The 6561-nt window shown below is 46.4% G+C and overlaps 1 pseudogene; it reads right to left on the bottom strand.

Moving 5' to 3' along the window:
• Window positions 1-1636: 1636 nt before the first annotated feature.
• LOC137235092 (cytosolic Fe-S cluster assembly factor Nubp2 homolog) lies at window positions 1637-2310 on the bottom strand (annotated as a pseudogene).
• Between the last annotated feature and the right edge of the window lie 4251 nt (window positions 2311-6561).

Here is a 6561-nt window from a genome sequence, read left to right as displayed (position 1 = left end):
TTCCTCGTTGATGCGCGCGACCAAACCCTCTCGAAGTACGCCCACCAAACCCTGACATGGCATTTCATACCAGCCGCTGCTCCTCACATGGGCGGGCTGTGGGAAGCGGGAGTCAAGAGTTTCAAAACTCATTTCAAAAAGATCGCATCGGATCATAAATTTACTCTAGAGGAGTTTAGCACCCTCCTGTGCAGGATTTAATCCTGTCTCAACTCCCGACCCCTAAGCCCGTCTTCAAATGACCCGTCCAACCTGGAGCCACTTACCCCCGGGCACTTCCTAGTCGGGGGCCACCTACTAGCGCCACCCGAGATTGACGTCAGCGAGAATCGCGCTTCGCTCGTCAATCGATGGGAAAAACTTAAGGCGTTGCATCAAACCTTCTGCAAGCGGTGGAAAACGGAGTATCTCACCGAACTGCAGAAGCGCGTTAAGTGGAAGCATCCACAATCGAATCTCAAACAGGGGGACTTAGTCGTCATTAAAGAGGACAATCTGCCCCCCAACGAATGGAGACTAGGTCGGATAGCCAACCTCCATTATGGCCCCGATAACCGAGTTCGAGTCGTCGAACTTGATACGGCAAGGGGACAAACCACCAGACCAATCACGAAATTGGTCCTACTGCCACCCTCCAGTGAGGGTGAGGGAGACTTGTAACTCCCAACCGCTCTAACAAACCCCGTAACCCCGCTCTCGTTCACCCCGAACGAGGCCAACCAATCCCCTAACCCAGCTCTCGTTCACCACGAACGAAGCCAACAGAAGCCTAAACCAGATAAACTATCTGTCACCGCATACCCCCCAAAAAAAAAAAAATCATATCACCACCAGAATATCCAGCGACTCAAAACATTCAAACATCATGCCCGTGGTGTGATGATAGCGTGCTCCGCTTACCACACCGAATGCCCTGGGTTCACACCCCAACAAGCAACCTCAACATTTTAGAAATAAAGTTTTTCAATTAGAAGACAATTTTTCTAAGCGGGGTCGCCCCTCGGCAGTGTTTGGCAAGCGCTCCGGGTGTACTTCTGCCATGAAAAAGCTCTCAGTGAAAATTCATCTGCCCTGCATATGCCGTTCGGAGTCGGTATAAAAGATGTAGGTCCCGTCCGGCCAATTTGTAGGGAAAACCAAGAGGAACACGGAGCAAATGGGAAGGTCTCTTCGGAGGTTATCGCGCCTTACATTTATTCATTTATTTTTAAAACGCGTGAGTGGAAGTGCGACAAGGTATTTAAGTAAAAGCTGGTTCCTTGGTTCCAATTTCAAGAGAACACTGACACTCATATTGCCTCATTTTGTGGTCTTTAATAACCAATCCAACTGATAAGTGAAAAAAGATTACACAATTAAAACTCCCTTTAAGCTTACGGATTGCACAACAAGGTTATTTTTAAACTACCATTCTAAACATGTAAAGAAACGCTTACGAAACGAAAGCTTATTAAGCCCAAGATAACATTGGACATAATCTTAGTAACTCATAGGTCTGGATAACAGCCTCTCTACGCTCCCAAAGGGGATCTGAGACACGCCGTCAACACACTGAAACATTTAAGATCATGGAGTAATACGATGGCATGCTGGTATTACATATATCCTAAAAGTTTGTATATTGCTTCGTAATGTATTAGTCAAAATGCAGCGGTTCCTTAATCCAGAATTCAAATAAAAGTGAATCAATTGACGCTTGATTCCTCGTTAGCCTGGATGTAGACTCTTTACTTGTTATCTGGGTAACTAGTGACTTCCAAACGTGCTGTATTTGAATCCGGCATTGGAGTTGACACAGAATCAACTAAACCATTTGGACGCGGCTCAATTGGTCACGTACCCAAATGGGCGACATTGGCAATTTTGGCTAACTCAACGTCGCTGTTAGATGCGAATATATTAGGGCAATCACTGCAGTGTGGACAAACAACCCATATTTTCCATAATATCCATAACATGCAGACCTGTCCTCCGACAAAATGTTAACCCCGCACGTACAGCCGAAAAGGCAACCCCTTGTGGCGTCGTAGACAGGATTGCACCTTCACACTTCACATCACGCATACATTCCATAACAGCAACATGTTCATCTGACGAAGGACCGTCTCAATAATCAAGTAATCCGATCCATCCCACATTACATCGGTGGGACCTTGTTAAACCATCATAATTTTTTGGACCACATAACTGGATCATTGCGAGCCTTAACGGGAAGCCACTAGCCACGATGGCAAGCGGTTTGTGTTCATCTGTGTAATTTGTTAAATCACACCATTTTTTTTCGTTGTAAACCAAACCATTTTCGTGCATTTGTTATTATTCTCTTTCTTAGGCAATGTTGAGGGTTGCCAGGCACATGCCCGTACACATACTCTAGCGCTTATGGTGTCATCACAGTCAATCATACCAGTGATGCAGCCTCTTCCCACCACACCACCTATCGCAAATGACAGTCGATTGAGTCCTGCACCAACAGAGTCTATTAAAGGATGCAGACTACCTTGTATGATTGGCTATAACCTCATACCAACGCATGCAAGTGAACACATTAGATCTGGTTGGGAGTAAAAACTGAAAGGTTAAATAAAGAATGTTGAAAGCTCCCTTTTCCATCAACCATACCATTTAATAAGCACCCAGAGAACAAAGGGAAACGCCTAAATGTCATTAGGACTAATCCCAATATGACGGATGGCTAACATATGTCCTTTCAAAAAGCCAATAGGAAGGTTTAGCCGGTTGAGATCGTCTAATTTAGACTGAAGGCTTCCCTTTGTTATCTCGGCCGCATACGGGGGGACTAGCACTGCACCGGTTAATTTATTTAATAAATCAGTTTTTTATTCATTGGCCTAAATAGGCGTCGTGTTTTCCTTGCATTAGAACTACATTATTACTACACTTATTTGGAAATCGGCCATATATCATGCATACTACATTCCTAATGTACACCAAATTTCACTCATGCGTGTAAAATGTTTTGTGGCATAAATACCTGTAGAAGATCCGTAGGATATAGAGCGATAATCGGCAGTAATGGCCACATATTGACCTTCATACAGTTGTCTCGGCAAAGTGTCATCGCACCCCCCTTGTAGCGTACCATATTCCGAATTGGATGCGCTTTCGACGAGGTTGATGGAAGCCTCCTCGGCCATTGCGCAAGTCACCAGCAGTACCACTGGCACCGGCTGCGTATTCAGGACATGCTCCGCAATTCAAGTTGTAAAGTGTTAGCCCATCTAAAACGGATGAAAGGGTTAGGTAAAAACACCACTATATGGGGCTCGAAATCAATTACCAGATTGGCACGCACGTTGTACGCTTACACCAAGTCGGATGGTTAGGGGAGCGACGCTCTAAAGATTTTGGCCGCTACATGAAAGTTAGTAGCTGAGCTTGCGTACTGAAGAGCTGATGGCAACAAGAGTCCAGCAGTTCTCAAACAACGGCGTGACCAACTAGAAAAGTATTTGGAGGAAATACTTGTCCCTTGTTTTTTACACTCAATGGCCGCGCTTCGGCTGAATCCGCTGATTTGGATGATAGATGCTACAGGACTTAGCAAATAAAGGAGTTCATCTGTCACCACTAAGTGAGCGTCGGTCATTTTTGACCGATCCCCCAGGGAAATTGTAGATATTCCCCAACAGGTACCTTGAAATAGAAATGAAAAGAAGAGGAATCAAATTAGTAAATCGGTAATAAGAATAATCAACATTCTTACCGGAACCACGCTCTGCCAATTCGTCAATTTATTTCCGAGATAGTATGTATCCATGAAGGAGTGTCATTGTGAATGAAATAGTATATATCCATGAATGAATGCCATTGTGAACGACCCAAACACGGTTGCCACTCGATGACATTTGCTCTTGTCTTTTCTTACACCTTAAACACATTGCGCGCGATCCCAGGGGATAACAAGTCGGATTCGTGGGATCCAAAAAACTCCAGTGTTATTACCCGAACAAAACTAACGAAATACGAAACACGAAAAATACAGCCTAGTTCATTGAAAACAAACGAGTCAGTTTGTATTTCGATAGGTTTCTTCTGACAAATAAAATAGCCTAGTTCATTGAAAACAAACGAGTCAGTTCGTATTTTCGATAGGTTTCTTCTGACAAATAAACACTTTCTTTTAGTTTGGAAATTTGGTGCATTAGAACACTATCAAAGTCAACCTTCTTGTGAAGAGGGTGAACCACTCGGGACTGAAATAATTTTCGCGTGTTCGTTGCATTGTTCTTCCTGATTCAAAATGTTAATGCAAAAATAAAAAGTAAAACTTACACAAAAACAGGTCTAACTCGCGAATTTTGGGGGAATAGTGCCATCGCTTTCGTGAGAGCAATTGTTTTGGTGTTTTAACGTTTCGACAATTCCTCTAGCTTGAAATCCCAGCAGGAATAAAGTAGTGTCATCTATGCTTTCGATGCTACAAACAGGGGAGAAATTAAACCCTTTAGAACAGACTATAAATTTAATGTCGCGTCAGGACTCAGACGCAAGCTGTCCCTAAATACGTCATGACATGACCATTATGCATCAATACATTGCAATGGGCAGCACCGCACAGCGGTCTCATTCCAACGATTGGAAGAGTGAACAGCTGACAGCTCTACAAATTGCCACACTCGTTAGCGTAGGCTATTCCCGCCAGGGTTGTGTTGGAATCAACAAACACACCACAATTTGTGATTCTCACACAACATGGCCCAAATCAACACAAAGAGTGTTCCCAGACAGCGAGTAAACGCCTCTTCACATTTGTCGCACATTTGTATGCACGGCGTCATTTGACTAGTCATTTTACAGGGATTCATAGGTTATATTCACAGCCACATTTGTATCGGCGTGGGTGAGTTTTGTGATCAAATTTTTGTAGGGCAACTACAAGGAGCCGTGAAAATACACGGGTAACTCGTGATACCATCTGCTACACAAATGTAGCGTATATTACCGCATATTGCCTGTACTAGGTAAACAGCAAAAAATGACTGCTTTCAATATCAGAATTTCGTTATGATGAGGATATTTACCAAAATTAAAGATACCTTTAGGCGTATCTCAATAAAATTATATTAAATATAACAGTGGTTTAACCACTACAAACCCATCATTACATCGACAGAATAACTTAATAAGATTATTCGTTCCACACAACCCTTTATCCCGAGTACGCCAACCACAAGCTCGATCAATTAAGCCTCTACTCTCCGCCCATACGCCACCCAACCCCCCTTAAAATGCAAACCAAATAATAACAAGTTCCCGTTCCAGAATGACGGGTTTCTCGGTCAAACGCAACAAGACGGAGCAACGCGTTGACTCCTTCACCGTCTCCTGCCAGTTGTGCCAGAAGAACCACGGCATGCGACTATGCCCACTGTACCGTGGAATGTCGGCAGAAGAAAGCCTCCGGGCCGTCCTTATACACCGGCACTGCCCCAATTGCCTATCGCCGTTCCATCGGTTAGAGATATGCCCTAGCAACGACCGTTGCCACCGCTGCCGTGAACCACACCACACTACGCTTCACATGGAGGACGAGCAAGCACGGCCACGCCCGATCCCTTGCGGGGAGCGCGACGACGACGAAAGCGACGAGGTGCTATCGATCAACATCACCGAGGACACACGATCGTGGGCCCAACAGGTAGAAGAGGAGGAGAAGGAGATGGAAGAGTTCACGCGAAGTGCAGCCGCCTTAGCCATCGCCCCAACGACCAGTGGAGAAGCACGATCCTTCCGACCGCTGCTTCAGCATGAGAAGCAGAAAAATAATCAGCGACACATGGAACACGGGGATGGCGCGGAGACGCGTCCTTTCCGCCCATCGCACCGCAATGCCAGTGGGCGCCGGGGCGGCGCGGAGCCGCGTCCGTTCCGCTCGACCCGACTCTCTACTGGCAGAGCGGCCCCGTATCAACCATACAAGAAGGGTACCACCACCACTATCGTTCCACATCAGGCGCACCCCGCCGGCTTCAGGACAGGGCGCTTACGGGAAACCATGACGCGATGACGATCACCCGAGCATTTATTGCTATTGCTCCTACAGCGATCATACGGATAGAGGCAGGGGGGCGCCTCCATCTGGTGCGCGCACTCATTGATCCCTGCGCGCCGACGTCCGTGATAGACGCGCACCTGGCCAACGACCTCCAACTCGAACGGCTTAATACGGCCAGAACTACGAAGTGCACACTAGTGTTGCGCGGGAAATACGGGGTAATGAATCGAGTCACGACTCAGGCAACGGTGGTATCACGGCATACGCGTCTCAACCCAACCGCGACGATTGACTCCTCCGTCACGGCACCCTTCCAATTTATGAGACTCGCAGACCCGACTTTCTGTCGATCTGCGCCGGTCCTCTTAACACTCGGGGCCGACGTGTACGCCACCATTATGGTTAGTGGCACAGCCCCAGTAACGGTCAATGGGCTCCTCACGCAGCCGACGATCTTCGGACTGGTCGTTTCAGGAGCGTTCCAGCCATAACGGTCTGGCAGCGTTCTTACGCGTCTACAGCGACATCCAGCCTTCATATAA

The sequence above is a fragment of the Eurosta solidaginis genome, chromosome X (assembly GCF_040869045.1).
Source record: "Eurosta solidaginis isolate ZX-2024a chromosome X, ASM4086904v1, whole genome shotgun sequence".
In the NCBI taxonomy this organism is placed as follows: Eukaryota; Metazoa; Arthropoda; class Insecta; order Diptera; family Tephritidae; genus Eurosta; species Eurosta solidaginis.
Note: the sequence above shows the minus strand (reverse complement) of the source record. Positions and strands in the feature narration are given on the sequence as shown.